This window comes from Puma concolor, chromosome C1 (genome assembly GCF_028749965.1).
Source record: "Puma concolor isolate L17-30 chromosome C1, mPumCon1.1.hap2, whole genome shotgun sequence".
In the NCBI taxonomy this organism is placed as follows: Eukaryota; Metazoa; Chordata; class Mammalia; order Carnivora; family Felidae; genus Puma; species Puma concolor.
The window spans coordinates 107,417,518-107,438,949 of NC_141674.1; the positions used below are offsets into that span (position 1 = coordinate 107,417,518).

At 36.9% G+C, this 21,432-nt stretch overlaps 1 long non-coding RNA gene across 1 annotated transcript in view; it reads left to right on the forward strand.

Annotated features, from left to right (window-relative positions):
- The window catches only part of LOC147578358 (uncharacterized), a 121,328-nt gene that overhangs the window by 79,274 nt on the left and 20,622 nt on the right, over positions 1 to 21,432 (forward strand). The gene's annotated exons all lie outside the window — the stretch shown is intronic.

The following is a 21,432-nucleotide window of genomic DNA, read 5'->3' on the forward strand; positions in this document are numbered from 1 at the left end:
GCCTCTCCTTTGATTTCCAGACTTTTATGTTGAACAGACTATGGCTCCATTCAGATGTCCCCTGGTTACTTCTGCCCATGCTATTCAAAACTGAGCTCATTGTCATGGCTTGCACCAAAGTGTACGGTCTTCTAGAAGTCCACATATTGGTTACTGACATCCCTATCCACTGAGTGTCTCAAGCTATTCCCAGTCACTTTTCATTTCTCCCTCTCATTTACCCCTCATATGCTGCCACATCCTGCCAGTTCTCTGTAGATTACCTTCCTGCACATGTAGGCCTGTTCTGTATCTCTAGAGCTGCAGTTTTAGTTCTGAACTTCATCATCTTTCACATGGCTGTTTGTAAAAAGTGTCATAACGAGCCCCTCTGCTACAGGCTGCCTGATTCATCTTCTAATCTTATTACGTCATTCCCTCTTGTAGAATTCCAACGTTTTTCTAGACCTAGACGCTCCTTCACAATAGACGTGAATCTGTATCTTTCCAGCTGCCTCTCTTACTGTTTGTATTCTATGGGAAAGTCACTCTAGACTGATCGACATTTCTTGGCTGATCCTTTAATGGTCTACCACTATTTAAAATCTCTACATTCTGTCCTTACTACCTGGAGTGTCTCTCAGTCATAGCTTCTCCTCATCCTTTAAAACTATCTGGGATCATCCCCTCCTTCATAAAGCTTAACTGAAATCTCCATATAGATCACAGTTTCCTCATATGCTCTATATTTATCTTTCTTGTGGCATTCGTGATATTTTATTGTAATTATTTACTTATGTGTCTGCACCCCCTCCTTTCCCATTTTGTGTTTCTTCTCACCCTGGTATTTACTGGGTCTGAATCATCTTTTGTATCTTATGAGTTTCTGGAGAATGATAAAAATAAGATGTGCAAGGAGGTGGCCAATCTTATTTAGGGCCAATGAGATAGAAATATGTATGAGTTTTAAAAACTGGGTTTAATGCTCTTATTTCCAATGAAACCATCAGTTCTTTCTTTTGTGGAACATTAGTTAACATCTACAAGACACAGGGCTTCATTTTTCTCTCCTTTTCTTCTTGGGTTTAATTGTCTTTCTGGGCCAGTAGTTACTGTGTTTTTGTCTTTCTCACCATGCTATAATAATAAAAGTAACCTGTATTGCTTAGATTATGCGCTGAGGATGGGCTAAGATTTTGCACGTATCACTTCTAACCCCCATAACAACCCTGTGAGGTCATTACTATTATCCGTATATTTGAGATGAGGGAACTGATAGTGGTAGGATGCCCGCAGTTACCCAGTGAATAAGTTACAGCACCAGGATTCAATCCCAGGTCATTGTGAATCCAACTCCCACATTATTTCCACTGTCCCACACAACTCTGGGTGTGAACTTTTCTCCTTTTTTGTTAGGTTTATTTATCTTTTTAGTGTATTAAACAGCGGTTTCTCTGAAATTACCCTAAGTCCTGGGTGAACTTACTTGCGGAGACCATTGTAGGGGCAGCAGAAAGACTCGGCTGTGGCATATGAGCTCGGAAAGGTGGAGTCCAGAGAGTGGCAAGGATGAGGCAAGCTGGGATCTGATGTTTTAATGGCAGAAGACCAAAATATTAGATTCATATAAATATGGAGGACAGTCTGTTGGTCTGCTCCAGGACTATTTTCTTGGCCACAGTCATAATCATTACATCTTCATCAGTCACTTGGATGAAAATATGGGCACCTGGCAAATAATTTTAGGATAGAATGAAGTTCCAAGAAGATTTTAGCATGTCACAACACAGCTCAGACATAATAATAAATCCTCCTGAAAGAAAAGTAGAATTCTGACTTTGGGTCTAAATTAACCTTTGCAAGGACAGGGTAGAAGACATAAGTAAAAACAGGGATACTGTGATGGCAGCAGTGTGATGTAGTATCCAGAAGGTAATGCTGATTTAGGCTGCATGAAAGAAGCACATTAGCTAGAACAGAGTAAGTGGTGCTGGTCTTCACTTGGCATTTGCCAGATTGTTTCTGTAGGTTTTTGTTCAGTTATATATGGTCACTTTTCAGTAAAGATGTGGACAACTTGTTATGGGTTCTGATTAAAGTAAACAGGATGATTGGCCAGATGGGTGGTAAAGGGAACTGAGTGAGAAGTAGATGGATGGGAGACAAGTGTCTGTCTTCAATTATATGAGTGGCTGTTACATACAATTAGGATTATACATAGGTTATATAAAAAAGTCAGATAAGTGGGTAGAAACTGCAGGGAAGCATATTTGACTCTGTATAGGGAAGAACTTTTTACTAGTCAGAATTATCCAAACATGAGAAGAATTATCTTTGGAGATAGTGAGTTCCCTATCACAGCCTAGAAAATTTTGAATCATTTGAGAAGTTGGTAGTCAAGTAGTCTAGCCTCATCATATTGTAATTGATGACCAGCAGGTTCAATGTAGTGTTGCTGATGAATCAGAAAGTCAGGACCCAGGCCTCCAACTCAGGACTTTTCACTGTAAATCCCCTTTGCTTTGCATCAGGTTATATCAGCTATCAGAGATGAGCATGAGACCAGGGATATTTTGGAGGGGGATTATTAAGCAGAGGAACATTGGACAAATGTCTGATAAATTCCTCTTTCAACCTGAGAGCTATGATTCTGTTATTCAAGTAAGTTTCTTTGCCTGACTTGATTCAGATGACAATTTGATCAGTGCAGTTTAATAACTGCAGGGGTGACAGGACTATCAGTTCCATTTTATAGCATGAACTGGAAGATAGCACTTGGCTTCCCTACCCCACTTCCTGCCAACACAGCTGATCCTTTTGCATATTAGTTTTTTACCCTTAGAATACCGAGTAGTTTTTCCCTCTAAACATTTTAAATTACTGACCATGGAACAGTGACCTCTGAGATATGGGGCATCTTCTCTATCCTCAGAACTTATTCTTTGTTTCATTGTTACTAGATGATGAAATGGTTTCAGAAGCATTGTAGGTGTCCAGTTACATATTGTGGCTGCCAGAGTGTGTTGGGGGTAAAGAAAACTCCCCAAAAGTTAGCAGTTATTGACAAATCCCAAATTATAGGATTTCAATTACAATCATTCAAGTGGTTGTCCCTCCCTTTTCCTATCCAATGGGCTGGAAAGGCCTTATGTTGCCATTTGGCCTCGGGACTGCTGATGTGGGTCAGATTGTCACGATTCAAGGGACCAGCCCTTTGAGATGGGTGACAGGCTGTGGGAGTGAAGGGGAGTTGGAATTTGTGGTTAAATGATTTCCTACAGGAGTTGTAGTCATCTGCTGGGAGGTGCTGTTTTGGGTTGGCACTTTTCCATGTTGGATATCCACTTGGATTCCTTGGCATGGTAGTCGCCATGTACCTGCTTAGCCCTACAGAGTGGAGCACAATCTGGCAAGAACACCTGTATTCGCAGCTTGTATTTGCCAGGACAGAGGTGAAAAAGAGAAAGGTTGATCCCATAAAAAAATTTCAATTTGTCTTCAGTGACCTCAGAGTCTGCTTTCATTAGCCTCTTCTCTGTGTGTGTGTATGCGTGTGGAGAGAGAGAGACAGAGACAGAGAGACGGAGACAGAGAGATGGAAAGACAGATTGAGAGATGGAGAGATGGAGAGAAGGAGGGAAGGGACACTAGAGTGGGAGGAATACAAGTGAGAAAGAGCTTTTTCCAGATAAAGCCATTAAAAAATTTTTAATTCCCCTCCCCAAATTTAATTCCAGTGTAGTTAATATACAATGTTATATTCATTTCAGATATATAATATCGTAATTCAACAGTTCTGTACATTACTCAGTGCTCATCAAGATAAGTGTACTCTTAATATAAACAAGCCATTTTATGCCAGTCTGGATTGCCTTGCAGTTTTTTCCATGCCCAACACAGTTGTTCCCAGGCACTCACTGACAGTTTCTATGAGGTATGGAGAAGACATACTGTGTGTGTGTGTGTGTGTGTGTGTGTGTGTGTGTGTGTGTGTGTATGTGTGTGTGTGTGTGTGTGTGTGATTTCTGCATCTGCAGTAGCTGGAATACCATGTATTACACTTGCCCAGTGAGAATATGTGTGAGAGACAGTCACAGAGAAAGCAATGATCAAAGACAGGTCTTTTGAACAGTGGAGACATATTCTTCAGGAAGCGCTTATATCAGTAAATGTTATTTTTCTAAAAATCATGATGGACATTTAGGCTTTTTCCACAATTTGGCTATTGTTGAGAGTGCTGCTATAAACATTGGGGTACAAGTGCCCCTATGCATCAGTACTCCTGTGTCCCTTGGGTAAATTCCTAGCAGTGCTACTGCTGGGTCATAGGGTAGGTCTATTTTTAATTTTTTGAGGAACCTCCACGCTGTTTTTCAGAGTAGCTGTACCAGTTTGCATTCCCACCAACAGTGTGAGAGGGTTCCCGTTTCTCCACATCCTCTCCAGCATCTATAGTCTCCTGATTTGTTCATTTTGGCCACTCTGACTGGCGTGAGGTGATATCTGAGTGTGGTTTTGATTTGTATTTCCCTGATGAGGAGTGATGTTGCGCATCTTTTCATGTGCCTGTTGGCCATCTGGATGTCTTCTTTAGAGAAGTGTCTATTCATGTTTTCTGCCCATTTCTTCACTGGATTCTCTGTTTTTTGGGTGTGGAGTTTGGTGAGCTCTTTATAGATTTTGGATACTAGCCCTTTGTCTGATACGTCATTTGCAAATATCTTTTCCCATTCCGTTGGTTGCCTTTTAGTTTTGTTGATTGTTTCCTTTGCTGTGCAGAAATAAGATACCATATGTTTTCAGTCTTATGTGGATCCTGAGAAACTTAACAGAAACCCATGGGGGAGGGGAAGGAAAAAAAAAGAGGTTAGAGTGGGAGAGAGCCAAAGCATAAGAGACTCTTAAAAACTGAGAACAAACTGAGGGTTGATGGGGGGTGGGAGGGAGGGGAGGATAGGTGATGGGCATTGAAGAGGGAATCTTTTGGGATGAGCACTGGGTGTTGTATGGAAACGAATTTGACAATAAATTTCATATATTAAATAAAATAAAAATCATGATGGTTCATTAAAACATCTATACAAACTGTAGAGATTGCCAGAGGCATTGCATTCTAGGGTGTGATGGATGTATCTATGCAGTTGCTATGTTATATTTATGAAATTTGTTCTTAACAATCAATGATAAAAGTAAGAACAGAAAAAATGATAGAAGGAATAATAGAAAAGCAACAGATCACCCCATGTAGTTAAGGGAAAATTTTTTCTGAGTTAACTTTTGAATGGTTATGAGAAAGGACAGTATGAGATCTTTAGAGTGGCCATGTCAGCAGTGCCTAGTATCAGCAGTAAAGGATGGGCCATCACCATTCCTCGTCCCATAGAAACATTGAACTGTGGTGACAGTGGTGCAGCACTGGGAAAACTGGAAAAGAAGGACCGAGGAGCAAGCTAGGACAGAGACATGATAGCCGTTCTGGCCAGATTTCACCAGTGTCTTCTGTTCACACAGGATCTAGAATAGGCCAGCAATTACAGATCAATGTGGAAGATTAGGAGGGCTAGAATTGGAATAAGTGCCCACTCCCCTTTCCTACCTGCTCACTGTATATGTAGGGATATTATAGACAGGTGGATAGACTAGAGTGTATTCTAGAGGGGAAACAGGTGTCAGAGGGAAGTTCAGATTAAGAGACAGGTCAGAGTGTTCAGGGATCATTCATTCATTCAACAAACATTTGTTACTAGCTGACTACTCCCTAGTCACGATGCTTGTCATAGGCCTATCAGTGAAGTCATGCTCCCTGTCCTTAAGGAGTTCATAATCTAATGAAGAAACAATGTGACATGTGTTATAATAAAGGTATTTACAAATTACTGCAGAAAGATGAGGAAGCAACTCATTCTCTTCTATTTTTAAAAATTTCCCCCAACTTTATTGAGGAATTATTGGAACATGATAGTTGTATATATTTAAAATGTATATGTGATGATTTAAACATGGAATGATTACCAAGATCAAGATAATTAACACATCCATCACCTCACATGTTTTCTCTTGTTTGTGTATGTGTGGTGACAATACTTACAATGTGTTCTCAGCAACTGTTAAGTATATGATGTTGTATTACTAACTATAGTCATCATGTTTACAAGAGATACCCAGAACTTATTCTTTTTATAACTAAGTTTGTACCCTTTGACCTACGTCTCCCATTCCCTGACCACCACCCCTGCCCAGCTCCTGGTAACCACAATTATTTTTCTTTGTGTCTATGAAATTGATGTGTTTTTTTTTTTGTTTGTTTGTTTTTAGATTCCACATATAAGTGATACCATACAGTACTTGTCTTTCTTTCTCTGACTAAACGATACTTAGCATAATGTTCTCCAGGTTCATCTATGTTGTTGCAAATGGCAGGATTTCCTTCCTTTTTTTTTAGTGGCTGAATAATGTTCCATTGTATGTATATACCACATTTTCTTTATCTGTTCATCTGCTGAAGGACATTTAGGTTGTTTCCATATCTTGGCTATTATTAGTAATGCTTCATTGAACATGGAAGTGCAGATAATCTCTTAGAGATACTGATTTCAGTTCCCAGGAATTGGGTGGGGTTTCTTGATCATATAGTAGTTTTATTATTTTTTTTTTTGAGGAACTGCCATATTGTTTTCCATAGTGGCTATACTAATTTACATTCATATGAACAGTATATAAGGGTTCCCTTTTTTCCACATCCCCACTAACATTTGTTATCTCTTGTCTTTTTGACAATAGCTATCCTAAAAGGTGTGAGGTTGTGGTTTGTTGTGGTTTTGATTTGCATTTCTCTGATAATTAGTGATATTGAACATCTTTCCATGTACCTGTTGAGCATTTGTATGTCTGTTTTGGAAAAATGCCTCTTTAGATATTTTGCCCATTTTTAAATTGGATTATTTTCTTTTTTTTTCCTTTTAACTTGTTTGAATTGTTTTTTTTTTTTTCTTCCAAGATTTTATTTAAATTCAAGTTAGTTAACATATAGTGTAGTATTGGTTTTAGGAGTAGAATTTAGTGATTCATCACTTAGATATAGCACCCAGTGCTCATCATAACAAGTAAACTCCTTAATGCCCATCACCCATTTAGTCCATCCTCCCACCCGCCTCCTCTCCATCAACCCTTCCTTTGTTCTCTATAGTTAAATCTCTTATGGTTTGCTTCTCACTTTTTTTCACTTCCCCCATGCTCATCTGTTTTGTTTCTTAAATTCCACATATAAGTAAAATCATAGGGTATTTGTCTTTCTCTGACTGACTTACTTCATTTAGCATAATTTTGATATTAACCTCTTATCAGATATATGGTTTGCAAACATTTTCTCCCATTCTGTAGGTTGCCTTTCAGTTTATTGCTTGTTTCTTGTGCTGTGCAGATGCTCTCTAGTTTGATGTAGTCCCATTTATTTATTTTAGCTGATTCCCTTTTAGAAGATCCAGACAAGGTGATATTTGAGCTCATCTTTAAAGAATGAGCCTTTGGATTGTGTGGGAGAAAACAGGGCAGTGGACCTGGAAGACTATATGGAAAGGCCTCAAAAGCCATGCTAAGTGATGGGGATGTTATCATATTTACATCAGATAGCAACTGAAGAGTTTTTGTTATTATTTAAATTTTACTTAGTTAACATACAGTGCATTATTGGTTTCAGGAGTAGGATCCAGTGATTCATCACTTACATATAACACCCAGTGCTCATCACAAGTGCCCTCTGTAATGCCCATCATCCATCTAGCCCATCTCCTACCCACCTCCCCTCATCAACCCTCAGTTTGTTTCCTATCATTAAGAGTCTCTTGTGGTGAAGAGTTTTAAAAAAATGTTTTTTTAAGTTTATTTGTTTTCAGAGAGGGAGCGAGAGAAAGAGAAAGAGAGATAAAGTGCAATTGTGAGCAAGGGGAGGGGCAGAGAGAGAGGAGAGAGAGAATTCCAAGAAGGCTCCCAGTGCTGTCAGCACAAAATTCAGTGTGGAGCTCGACCTGAGCTGAATTCAAGAGTTGGATGCTTAACTGACTGAACCACCCAGGCTCCCTGTGGTGCAGAGTTTTTAAGTAGAAAAGTGACAGGACCAGATTTTTATTTAGTAAAAATAATTCTGCTAAGAATATGAATGGTGAATAGAGTTTGACACTGGCAAGGATGCAGACAACTTGAAAAAGGGAGGGGGGATAATGAGGTTTCATACTAAAGTGTTAGCAGTGGTATTGAAGGGAAGAGGTATTCAGAAGTAGAGCTTGACAGTGCATTAGATGTGGAGGCTGAGGGAGAGCAAAGCACAAGGGGCAATAGGTCAGAGTCTTGGGAAGACAGGTTAGGAAGGGACAATCTCAATAAAGTAGAACTCAATGACGAAGAAGCCAAGTGTAGTCGCTCTCCCTCTCGCTCTCCCTCTCGAGAGGAAGAGAGAGAGGGAGAGAGAGAGGGAGAGTGAGCGAGACAGGTTTAGAAGGGCATGTGATGGGCAGCTGGTACCAACAGGACCTTAGGGTTCATCTTTCAGGCCAGGATTTTAAGTTTGGAAGTAGGGAAGACCAAAAAATAAAAGAGATTCTAACGTGAGACACTCAAAGACAAAGAACCAGGCAGAGACCTTGTTACCGTAACTGACAGGCATCAAAGCTAAATTATCAGCACAGATGATCTGATACTGATTCCTGAGTTCTGAGGAATGTCTATCCTTAAATTCCTCCTGCTGAAGGTCAGTACTTGTTCTGGGTGCTGGGAAATCTGAACTCCTGGTACCTGAAGACCCTTCCATCTACTCTTCGCCCACTTTTTATCAGCTTGGACTTTAGTCCCCTGCTTGCAAGTCTCTTGTTTATTCATCCATCATAATTTCCTGCCTACACCCTGTAGATTAGGCAGATGCTTGATTGATAACCCCCATGATTATTGGTATAGCTAGCTCCAGACTCTGACTACACCACACCTCTGTCACCCGGGCACAGCCAGGGGAGGACCCAGAGTAGTGTACGTGGCTTAGCTTCAGGGCCAGCAGTGTTGCATGGTCGAATCACCTGGGAGTTGATGGGTTCAGAAGGTGAACATCAGAACCACTCTGAAGTTATACTGGAATATTATTTACAACTTGTGCTTACAGCAAAAGTTAAAAACAGTCATGCAGGACTCTAAAGTACCATATGTCCCCAATAGTCACTGAGACCCAAGCCTCCAAAGTCTTTAAAGTGTGACTGTAAGATGAATGAGATTCTTCTTGTTACTTTTCTAGATTTTCACATCACTGGTGATCTTGTTGAAGTAGAGATGGACTCTTGCCCCACCAACATGTCTCCCTTTTTGTCAGCATTGCCTGAAATATGACCATATTTTTCCAATTTCTGAGAGCATTCATTTCAGGGGATATCCAGATAACTTGGGGCAAAGTCCCCTGGGCTGGATCAGACAACTTTTTTGGCATCCCGTATTGCGTATTATTGAATGGGTGTGTCAGTCTGGAGCCCATATCTTTTGTCTGCAGTTTTTTCCAGGATGACTTCTCTGCTCTTCTGTGGCAGTTCTTGAGAAATTGAGGTAGTTTTTGCCCTCAGTTTTTATTTAATAATTTTAATCCATATTTCCCTGATTCTACCTCTTTAACTCATTCTATCATTTTTCCAACCAGAACCTCAGTTACTCTTGCAAAGTGTACTGTGGCAGTAATTAATATATATTTATGTTTAAGAGCAATTCACAGAAAACTATTTGCAGTTCTTTTTACAGTACAGATTTAGTAATTCAGGCAATTGGGTTTTTTTTCCATGAAATTCCAAATTATAAGAATTTTTTTAGATGAGGTACATGAAATGATTGGATTCAAATAACACTGTGGTCACAGTATCAGAGCTTTAGTAAGTGCCACGATCACAAAATCCATGGTACAGTTTTGAGAGCACTGTGTTGCAAGCTGCACAGACTTGCCTCTGATTGTTGGCTACTCCAGTTACTGGGTCTGTGACTGAGCAAATTTCCTAATCTCCCCGAACCTGTTACCTCATCTTTAAGGTAAGGATGATAATGTACACTTTGCATGGTTGTCACAGTTATTAAATGAATTACATATAATGGTTTGACACTGTGCCTGATATTAATAGCAGGTGTCCAATAAATGGTAATTACTAATATTATGTAATTCTGAAACCTTATGGAATTAGAACCCAGTATAAGGCATTCTTTTTTTAACGCATTTTTATTTTGATTTAATTTTTACATGTGTATGGTTTCCATCAAGAGAGAAGAGCAGAAAACATGTATCTTTTTCTTTTCTTTTTCAGGACTTTTCCTTCAAGAGTTGACCCTGTCTCCCTGAGATTATGAAACTTATTGGAGGTCCTATAGGAGCAGTGTGATCTGCTGGATTCCTTTACTAAATTTATGAGATAAGGGAGATGGTTTTCATTTGTTTTAGGAAGAGAGTAGCTTTAGATGAATAGTGAATGATAAACGTAAATACTAAAAACTTGGTGAAAATTACTCTAGGTACATTTATTGTTTGCCTCCCTTGTATACATTCTACCTTCCACAACAGTCCCTGATTTTCACGAGGTCATTCCCTCAATGCCCACTCTTACTCAATGTGGTTGTGGTGGGGTGGAAGGTCTACTTTTGACTTGGAAGGTGAAGAATGCTACTTGGTTATTAGTGGGCAGTGGTGTGTGGGCATGTAACCTGGGTTAACTAAGGCAGAGTGGATCTCAGGACTGCCGGCAAGGAGATACCATTCCATGCTCCTCCACCCCCTATACCTTGAGATTTGAGCCTGGAAGTTTGTAGGCTGAGCTGCTGCAGCCATCTTGTGACTGTATGCCAACAGTCTGCCTGAAAATGGAGTCAGCAGAGAGAAAAGTAGACCTGAGAGACTGAGAGATTCACTCAACCATGATGATACCCTTTGAGCCTACAAGATCCATCCAAGACTTTTCAATTACACAAACCAATACATTCTCCTTTTCATTTATCAAAGTTTTAGTTGAGTTTTGCTGATTGCTTTTGACTATGTTCCGCATTTATAATAAATATAAAAAACAAGATAACTAGGGCATATAAAGGAAAGAGTGGTAATAGTGAAAAGGGAGGAGGAATGAACAAACCCTCCTGCCCATTCTTTCGTGGCTCACCTTTCCCTCCAAAGAAAAGTCTGAGCCAATATCAGTCACATAATACTTTATTTTTAAAGGGTATATTCTTTTGGGAGCAAGAGCAGGGGGCCCATTTGGGGATGTTGGGGACCTGCTTCTAGGAACTTCTGCAGAAGTAGATGTTCAACTTTGGGAACTACCTGACTATCCTGCTTTAGATCTCTTAATTTCTATGGGTTCCTTAAGAATATGCATTGTTATATTTGTGTGCATAGTTTTCTTTTATATACATGCTCCTATGTGGTAGATCTCATTCTGTTTCTTACCTTTTTTCACTTTGTCCATTTTGCTTTATGTATATTTAGTCCATCACCTGTTACTGTGCCACTGTTGTGCACTATGCACTCCCCCCAGTGATGGATGCTCAGATTGCGTCTAGTTACCCAGTGCCAAAAACAATGCCATGATGAATATCCTCTTATCTACATCCATTATGGGTCTATGAGAAGTGTTTTCTGGAGGCTGTAAACACAGAAGTAGAGTTGCTGAGTAGTAGCATGTGTGTATGCTTGATTTGACTGAACACTGAGATCACCCTTTGGAACAGTTGTATGCTTTGCTTTCCTCCCAGAAGTGCCTGAGGTTTCCTAAACCCACATTCATCTCTTGACGCTTAGTATTATCTAGTCTATTTCACTGTTATGTCAGCTTGTGTTTCTCTAATTAATAAGTTTGAGTACCCCAATGTATATTTCTAAACTATTTTGATTTCCTGTTCCGTAAATTGCCTCTTCAAATACTTTTACCATTTTCCAGTTATTTTATTTTATTTATTTTTTACTTGAAGGAGTTCCTTGTATGTTCTAGATACTAGTTCATTGTTAGATTTAGACATTGCGAATAATTCTCAGTCTGTTATCTGTTAACTTTATTCATGGTACCTTTCACTGAACAGAAATCTTTATGATGTAATAAAAGGTAATCACTATTTTTGTTTTATGTTGTATGCATGTAAAGTTCTATCTACAATGTCCTTTCCTACAATGTCCTTCACAATGGAATATTATTCAGCCATCAAAAAGAATGAAATCTTGCTATTTGCAACAACATGGATGGAGCTAGAGAGTATATGTTAAGTGAAATAAGGTGATCAGAGAAAGACTAATACCATATGATTTCACCATGGGGAATGTAAGAAACAAATAAGCAAAGAATAAGGGAAATACATAGGTATTTTCCTATATTTTCTTCTATTTACATTATTGTTTTAAGTTTTGCATTTAGACATTTATTGTATTTGGAGCCTATCTTTGATGTAGTTTTAGGCACAGATCCAGTTTTATTTTAATCTATAGCATTAGCTAGATTTGCAACTCCATCTGTTAAATGATCTATTCTTTTCCCATTGATATGTGGTGCCCACATTACTGTATATTCAATTCCCTTGTAAACATGGTTATATTTCTAAACTCTTCATTTATATTTCATTGATCTATTTGTTACTGCAATAATATTATACCCTTTTATATTTTTATTATGGTTGTGTAGTATTTCCTAATACCTAGTAGGGCAAATTCCTCCTCTTTGCCCTTCTTTTGAAATGTTGACTTAACCTATTCATGGATCTTTATTCTTCCATAAAAATTTTAGATTAAGGTTAATCTAAATTTTAGATTAAGAGTGGCTCAGTTGGTTAAGTGTCTGACTCTTGATTTCGGCTCAGGTCACAATCTTATGGTTGTGAGATTGAGTCCCATGTGGGGCTCTGCACTGGGCATGGAGCCTGCTCAAGATTCTCTTTTTCCCTCTTCCTTTGCCCCTTCCCCCCAACCCCCTGGTCTCTCTCAAAAAAATTTTTAAAGTTATCACCTTTCTCAAAAAATTCAACAAAACATTTTGAAGTATTTGTGATTATATTCAATTTATGGATTAATTTGATCAACTAATTTGGGATAAATGGATATAGTTATAATATTAAGTTATCCCAACCAAGAGCTGAAATGTCTCTCCATTTATTCAGACGATTTTCTGTATTATTTATTAGATCCCCAAATTTCCTCCATGAAGAGGTAATGTATTGTCATTAATTTCTAGTTACTTTATGTTTTTATTGCTACTCTGCATATATTTATTTAAAAATTTTTTTAATGTTTGTTTATTTTTAAGAGACAGAGTGCTAATGGGGGAGGGGCAGAGAGAGGAAGACTCAGAATCTCAAGCATGCTCCAAACTCTGAGCTGTCAGCCCAGACCCCGATGGAGGGCTCAAACTCACCAACTGTGAGATCATGATCATGAGCTGAATTTTGACACCCAACCGACTAAGCCACCCAGGTGCCCCTGAATATATTTTTTTTTAAATCTTCTGCATAGCAAAGGAAGCAATCAACAAAACTAAAAGGCAACCTATAGAATGGGAGAAGATAATTGCAAGCAACATATCTGATAAAGGGTTAATATCCAAAATATATGAAGAACTTCTAAAATCCAACACTCAAAAAACAATCCAATTTAAAATGGGTGGAAGATATGAATAGACAGTTTTCCAAAGAACACATCCAGATGGCCAATAAGACACATGAAAAGATGCTCAACATCACTCATCATCAGGAAAATACAAATCAAAACCATGATGAGATATCACCTCACAGAATGGCTAAAATCAACAACACATGAAGCAACAGGTTTTGGTGAGGATGTGAAGAAAGGAGAACGCTCTTGTACTGTTGGTGGATATGCAAATTGGTGAAGCCACTCTGAAAAACAGTATGGAGGTTCCTCAAAAGTTAAAAATTAGAACTACTTTATGATCCAGCAACATACCAATTCAAAGGGATATATGCACCCCGATGTTTATAGCAACATTGTCTACAATAGCAAAATTATGGGAAGAGCTCAAATGTCCATCAACTGATGAATGGATAAAGAAGATGTAGTGTATACACAATGGAATATTATTCAGCCATCAAAAAGAATGAAATCTTGCTATTTGCAACAACATGGATGGAGCTAGAGAGTATATGTTAAGGGAAATAAGGTGATCAGAGAAAGACTAATACCATATGATTTCACCATGGGGAATGTAAGAAACAAATAAGCAAAGAATAAAAAGGAGAAAGAGAGGCAGAAGCAGAGTTAAGAGTTAAAACAGATTCTTAACTACAGAGAATAAACTGATGGTTATCAGAGGGGAGGTGTTAGTGGGGGGATGACTTTTAATTCTTTTACGTTGACCTTACCAAATTATCTTATTGTAATGATTGGTTGATTGTGTTTTATTTTGTTTTTATTTTTAAGCTGGAGGATCATACCATCTACAAATAGTGACAGTCTTTTCTCTCCTTTTTCTCCCCCAAACAGTATACTTCTTATTTCTTTTTTTTTTCCTTTGTAGCATTGGGCAGGATACCTCATTCTTTGTTAAATACTAACAGTGATATTATCCCTGGCTATTTATTTATTTATTATTTTTTTTAATATGAAATTTATTTTCAAATTGGTTTCCATACAATACCCAGTGCTCATCCCAACAGGTGCCCTCCTCAAATGCCCATCACCCATCCTCTCCTCTCTCCCATCCCCCATCAACCCTCAGATTGTTCTCAGTTTTTAAGAGTCTCTTATGCTTTGGCTCCCTCCCTCTCTAACTTTTTTTTTTTCCTTCCCCTCCCCCATGGTCTTCTATTAAGTTTCTCAGGATCCACATAAAAGTGAAAACATATGGTATCTGTCTTTCTCTGTGTGACTTATTTCACTTAGCATAACACTCTCCAGTTCCATCCATGTTGCTTCCAAAGGCCATATTTCATTCTTTCTGCCTTTGTTTCTAAAGGGAATGCCTCTAAAGTTTCTTCATTAATTACGAGGTATATTATAAATTTTGATGTATAACTTTTACCACGTTAGTAAACTGCCTATTTCTAGTTTGAGTTTTTATTTCTGATGCACATTAAGATTTGTCAAATACTTTTCTGCTTTGAGAGAAATATACTCTTTTTTCTCTTTTAGCATATTAATGTGGCAGATTACAAACCTGGGTTATCTGATTTGGAATCATTTTTGGATTCTTGGTATAAACCTGGGTGGATAATGATATATTTTTAAACACTTTGTTGGATATAGCTAGGAAATATTTTATTTAGGATTTTTGAATATGCTTCATAAATTAAATGAGACTGTAATTTTATTGTATTGTTCATTCATATCTAGTTTTAAATTTTTTTTTTCAACGTTTATTTATTTTTGGGACAGAGAGAGACAGAGCATGAACGGGGGAGGGGCAGAGAGAGAGGGAGACACAGAATCGGAAACAGGCTCCAGGCTCTGAGCCATCAGCCCAGAGCCTGACGCGGGGCTCGAACTCACGGACCGCGAGATCGTGACCTGGCTGAAGTCGGACGCTTAACCGACTGCGCCACCCAGGCGCCCCTCATATCTAGTTTTAGAATCAAGGTTACTCTATAAAATTTGTTGGGGAGGTATCACTTTATTCTTTTATTCCTTCTTGCTGTTCTCCTGTGCCTTCATTTGAATGTTTAGCACATTTATTTTTACCCTCTTTTCCCCTAATTTAATGCCATAAATTTCCCTCTAAGAACTGTTTTATGTCTGTTGCACAAATTTTTACGTGTAATATTTTCATCATAATTTAGTTTTAAGTGCTTTTAAGTTATCTTTATTATTTGTTTTTAACCCAAAGACTAGTTGGTTTCCAAAAATATGACTTTTTTTTGATATCCATTTGTTATTAATTATTTATTGTATTACAGTCAGAGACTATGGGCCATATGATATTGATCTTCAGGAATTTATTCTTTTATTGCTTGAATGGTCTGTTTTTCAGACTATCTCATCTGAAGAATACATACTCTCAGTTTGGGGGATGGAATTCTGTATGTTTGTAATAGCTTGAGCTTTTACTCTAGTTTTTTAAAAACAGCTTTATTGGTGTATAATTGATGTACAAGTAACTGCACATATTTAGTGAATACAAGTTGATGAGTTTCCCCATATGCAAACACCCTTGATCCCTTTACCACAGTCAAGGTAATAGGCATATCCAACACATGTCAAAATTTCCTTATGTCCTCCCTCCACCCCCCTTTTTCATGGTAAGAACCCTTAACATGAGATCTACCCTCTTTTTTCTTTCTAATTTGAGTATAGTTGACATACAGTGTTACTTCAGTTACAGGTGTATGACATAATGATTGATTTATGCTCTCTTAACAAACTTTAAAGTGCACAATACTATATTATTGAATATAGGCCATCTGTTGTAGAGCAGATATTTAGAACCTATTTTTCTAGCTTAACAAACTTTTTACCCATTGAACAGCAACTCCCTATTTCCCCCCTTCCTCCAGCCCCTGACAACTATATTGTATTCTCTATTTTCATCAGTTTTACTATTTTAGATACCTCCTGTAAATGGAATCATGCAATATTTGTCCCGTGACTGGCTTGTTTCATTTAGCATAATGACCTCCAGGTTCTTCTATGTTGTTGCAAATGGTAGGATTTCTTTTTTTTTTTTTCTTAAAACCTAAATAATATTCCACTTTAAGTATAAACAACATTTTTCTTATTTTTTTTTAATGTTTTTATTTTATTTTTGAGAGAGAGAGAGAGACAAAGCACAAGCAGGGAAGGAGCAGAGAAAGAGGGAGACACAGAATCTGAAGCAGGCTCCAGGCTCTGAGCTGTCAGCACAGATCCCAATGTGGGACTGGAACCCACGAACTGTGAGATCATGGCCTGAGCTGAAGTCAGATGCTTAACTGACAGAGGCACCCAGGTGCCCCTACAGCATTGTTTTATTTATTTGTTAATGGACACTTGGGTGGTTATAAAATTTTGTAGATATTTGACATCTCTGCTTACTTTTTGCCTGCTTGGGCTATCAGTTTCTGAGAGTGCATGTTAGACTTTTAAAATCATATTTATTGATTTGTCTATTTCTCCTGCAATTCTGTTAGTTGTCTGTTATATTTTGAGCCTGAACATTAGCTGCACATATATTTTGATAGTTGTATCTTTTTTGTTCCCTATGTTTTCCAAGATTTTTTTCAGGTACTAAGAGCTCGTCTCCAGCTACGTTTGGTTCATATTTGTCTGATTTATTTTTTCATCCTCTTATTTGCAACTATTCTATGCCTTTTGTGGCAGTCGTGTCTCTTGTAGAGAGCATTTTGTTGAATCTTTTTTGTTGTTATCAAATCTGAAAGTCCCTGTCATTTCATTGGTTAGTTTAGTCTATTTACATTTGTGAAATTATGGTAATATTAAGACTTATTTCTGCTATCTTATTTCTTACTTCCCAAGGGCTGTAGGTTTTCTTTTTGTGATAAGCTGAACTGCTATTGTTTTGTATTAACAGATATAAACTCAGATTGGATAAGTAAATAACCCACATTTTTCTATATATTGTTTATTAGAGACGTACCTACAATAAACCTACAATGAAAGGATGAAAAGAGAGGAATGGAACAGATATGCCAGGAAAACACTAATAAAATTAAAATCGAAAAGAATTTTTAAAAATTTTATTTTAAATTTAAAAAATTTTTAAAAATGTTTATTTATTTTAGAGAGAGACAGAGTGTGAGTGGGGGAGGAGCAGAGAGAGAGGAAAATACAGAATCTGAGCTGTCAGCAAAGAGCCTGATATGTGGCTGGAACCCATGAACTGTGAGATCATGACCTGAGCTGAAGTCAAATGCTCAACTGACTAAGCCACCCAGGCGCCCCCAGATAGAATTAAAGGTAAAACATATTAGTAATTAAAAGCATACCATATTGCTAAAAGGAAGAATTCACAAAGAAATATCTCTTAACCCTAGCACCTTTAAGCACCTAATATTTTTTTTTGAGGTTTATATATAAAGTAAGAACAAATTGCAATAAAGAAAAAAATGCACAAATCTATAATTATAGTAGGCAACCTTTACACTTTTGTTAAAAGTCAAAATCATTAAAAGATATAGAAGACTTGAGTAATATAGCTAACAAGCATTCATAATTTGATAGCTATGTAGTTGGTCCTCACGTAACACACAGGGTTGGGGCACTGACTCCTGCAGAGTCAAAAATCTGCCTATAACTTTTGACTTCCCCAAAACTTAACTACAAATATGCTACTGTTAACTGGAAGCCGTACTGATAATATAAACAGTTGATTAACACACACTTTCTATATTATATGTACTATATACTATATTCTTACCATTAAGTAAGCTAGGAAAAAGAAAATGTTATTAAGGAAATCATAAGGAAGAGAAAATACATTTATAGTACCATGCTGTATTTATTAAAAAATGCATAAAAATGGACCTGTGCAGTTCAAACCTGTGTTGTTCAAGGGTGAACTATATATCTAATTCTGCTTTCAACAGAGAATATGCATTCTTTTCAATAGCACATGCAAAGTGAATAAAAATTGACCATATATTAGGCTACAAAGGAAGTGTTAACAAGGTGCAAAAATTGGATATCAGACATACCACAGTAATTAACTAAAATAAAAAATAGAAGTCAAAAATGAAGGATAGGTAAAACAAAATCCAAGTAATCCATATATCTTGAAATGTTAATTTCACACATATCAAAAACACACCTCTAGGTAATTCATGAGACACAGACGAAATAAAAATGGATATGCAAAATATCTGGAATCAAATGACAACTAAAGCAATATATTTAAAATCCATGAGATACAGATAAAGCACTCAGAAAAGAACTTACAAGCTTATATACACTTATTAACTACAAAGAAAAATGGGGAAAAAATTAAGCTTTCAGGTAGAAAAGGAATGGCAAAACAAACCTAAAAGAAATAGAATGAGGAAGATAATAATGATAAAAGCAGAAATTGATGGTGAAAACTTCTATGTCTTTCACAAAACCATGAACATCTTTTTAAAAGAATAATAGCATAAATAAGAGAAGAGCAAACAAAAATGACTTTAAAGAACAATAAAAAAAAAAAAAAAACCTAACAGGAATAGCTACAGGTAAAATAGTAATTTCAAAATAAGTACTATGAGCAAGTAAATACTAATCAAGTCCAATGGATTCTTTTTTCAGAATATATAAACCACCAAAATTTGCCCAGGAAATCTATATTTCTGTTTCTTTTTGGCTATTTCAAGTATGAAAGATTGACTGTTTCATGTGGATGGAGCTAGAGAGTATTATGCTAAGTGAAATAAGTCAGAGAAAGACAAATACTGTATGATTTCACGCGTATGTGGAATTTAAGGAAAAAAAACAAACAGCAAAGGGAAATAAAAAGAGGCCATCAAAAACAAACTCTTAACTATAGAGAACAAACTGATGGTTTCCAGAGGGGCAGTGGGTGTGGGGATGGGTTAATTAGGTGATGGGGATTAAGGAGTGAATTGTGATGAGCACTGGGTGTTGTATGGAAGTGTTGTATCACTATATTGTACATCTGAAACTAACATTACACTATATGTTAACTAACTGGAATTTGAATAAAAACTTTAAAAAATAATTTAAAAAATTAGATCAATTTTACTATAAATACAGAGGTGCAAATATCCTTTATTTTTTATTTTTATTTGTTCATTCATTCATTATTTAGAGAGACAGCATGAGCTGGGGAGAGGGGCAGAGAGAAAGAGAGAACCTTAAGCAGGCTCCATTCTCAGTGCAGAGCCTGAGGTGGGGCTTGATCTCATGACTGTGATATCATGACCTGAGCCAAAATCAAGAGTCAGACACTTAACCAACTGAGCCACCCAGGCACTTGAATTTTTTTTTTATTTTAAAGATTTTTTTCTAGAGATGTAAATACCCTAACAAAATATTAGCATATAAAATCTAGGAGAGTATCAAATATATTTCACAAGGACTAAATAAAGTTTACCAGATGATTGCCAGATCAGTTCAACCTTTGAAAATCAATTAATGTAATTTATAAAATATGTTGGAAAAAAAAAAGGAGACCATCCCTCTAATTCTCTCAATGGATTGAAAAAAACACTTGGTAAAATTCAAAACTCACTTGTGGTAAAAATTCTCAGTAAACTATGACTAGAAGGAGACTTCTTTGATCTGATACAGGTTATTTAACACAGAAACAAAAAATTGTAGCAAACATTATGAAGCATTGTAGAAAGATAACATTGATAAGACAAGGATACTTGCTATCACTAGTACTTCATAGCCCTAGCCAGTAAGAAATGAAGTGGGAGTTCTGCTTCTGGGTAGGTACCCAGAAGAATAAAAAGCAGGATCTTAAAGAGATAATTGCATACCTGTATTCATAGCAGCATTTTTCACAATAGCTGAAAATGTAGAAAAAACTCAAATATCCAAAGACAGATGAATTAATAAACAAAATATGGTTTATATGTACAGTGGAACCTTATTCAGTCTCAGAAAGGAAGGAAATTCTGATACATACATATGGGTTCCTGGATGAACCTTGAAAACACACTGTATGAACAAACTAAGCTGGACACAAATGACAAATATTGTATCATTCCACTTATTTGAGGTCTAGAGCAGCTAAATTCATAGCGACAGAAAATAGAATTAGTTGCTAGGAACTGGGGGTAAGGAGAATGGGTAGTTATTGTTTCATGGATAGAGGTTCAGTTTAGGAGAATGAAAAAGTTCTGGGGATGGATGGTGGTGATGGCTACACAACAATGTGAATGTGCTATTGCCACTGAGCTGTATAACAAAAGATAACTAAAATGGTAAATTTTATGTTTGTGTATTTCACTACAAAAAAAGAAGTGAGAGATATATATGGAAAAGGAAGATAATTTATGTATCAGTTTCAGACAAAATGTACTGAAGAAAATTGATATTCAAAGAAATTAAGAAGATACAAGATAGCCAAATACACAATTAGCATGAACAAATTAGTAACTTTCTATATAATAGAAATTTCAATTCAAAAATTAAATAGAAAAATCCCATGTACATTAACAACTAAAATAGAAAGCGTCCTCAAGTAAGGCTAATGAAAAAGTACAATATCTTTCTAGGAAAAAATTTTTAAAAATTTACAGAAGGACATAAAAGAACCCTTGAATAAATTGAGAAAGATAGCATGTTAAGATGGCAGTTAGTCTCCATATTAGTTTAAACATTTTAATGCAATTCCTTTTACCATCCTTGAGAGAATTTCTATAGAATCTGATAAAATTCTATAGTTCATGTAGAAGCATACATATATAAGAAAAGTCACCGTTTCTTTGGAATACAAGAACAAAGTGGGTAGAAATTGGCCCCTAGTGATCTACACATTTATTAAGTTTTAATTAAAACATGGTATGGAGGGGCACCTGGGTGGCTCA